Here is a 1,170-nt window from a genome sequence, read left to right on the forward strand (position 1 = left end):
CTCCTCCTCCTCCTCCTCCTTCTCCTCCTTCTTTCTCTTCCTCCTCCTTTCCAGGGTCATTTCAGAAACAACTTTTCAGAGAATTTGGGGTCGCTCCTCTAATCCTGATTTACCTAATTTAGGATTAGACAAAATAATTAATTTGTCCTTTAGGATTTTAGAATTAGATGAAATAAATTAATTAAATTGCCCTCTCAGTGAACCACCCCATTGGCAGGGAACTGCCAGTGTTCAGGAAACACTCCGGGTTTTAAAGCCAGGAATTAGGGAATTGCAGTGAAATGATGCTGGAGATCATTTTCCCTTTCAAATGCACTTTTTTTTTTTTTTTCCCATGGGAATTGAACTTTTCCTGGAGATCTGAGAAATTTCTCCCTGAAAATGATAAGGAAAAAAATAATTCTCTATTCCTCTGGAAATGACCGTGAAATGGCCCATCCAAGGGTGACCTTTTGACTCCTAAAAATGCAATGAAGAAATAAAGATGGAAAAATGAACATTCCCTTTGCTCCCTGTGCACCATTCCCGGGCAATTCCAGAGATCCAGGAGCAGCTTTCCCACAGTAAATGGGAACAATTCCCAAACTGAACAATTCCAACTGCTCAAACCCCAGTTTTCCCTCTCAGGAAAAGATGGAAACTCCATAAAAAAGGGAATAAGTTGCTCTGTCTCGGTGTCCCCCCTGAGCTCAGCACGGCAGGTCCTGGCTGGGAATCCTTTCCCTCTTCCCCATGGGATCAAATCCCACAGCTGGGAATTCCCAGCAGAGGAAGAACTGCCTTGAATCCCAAAAACCTTGGAAATCTTTAATGTTAAATCCTGGTGGGAGAAAAAAAAAAAAAATATATATATAATATAAATCAAATTATATCAAAAAGTCGGATTAGAAGGGATTCAACTTCGGGATAGTTTGGAAAGGACTCCAGAGTCAGTGGGAAGGAATTCCATGACCTTGGATGAGCGGTGTGTGGTGGGATCAGCTCCCTCCAACACCTCTGGACTTCACATTCCTGCCTGTAAAAGGAGCAGGGGGAGAAGGCCAGGATACAGTGACATTGTGGGAATAATCCTCTGGGATCCTGTGACATTGGGGAATGAAAGGGCAGCTGGGTCCCGGAGAGAAAATTTAATTTAATTGAAATTAAATTGAAATTAAATTGAAATTAAAT

The sequence above is a fragment of the Manacus vitellinus genome, unplaced genomic scaffold (genome assembly GCF_001715985.3).
Source record: "Manacus vitellinus isolate BGI_N305 unplaced genomic scaffold, ASM171598v3 scaffold_78_pilon, whole genome shotgun sequence".
Taxonomy (NCBI): domain Eukaryota; kingdom Metazoa; phylum Chordata; class Aves; order Passeriformes; family Pipridae; genus Manacus; species Manacus vitellinus.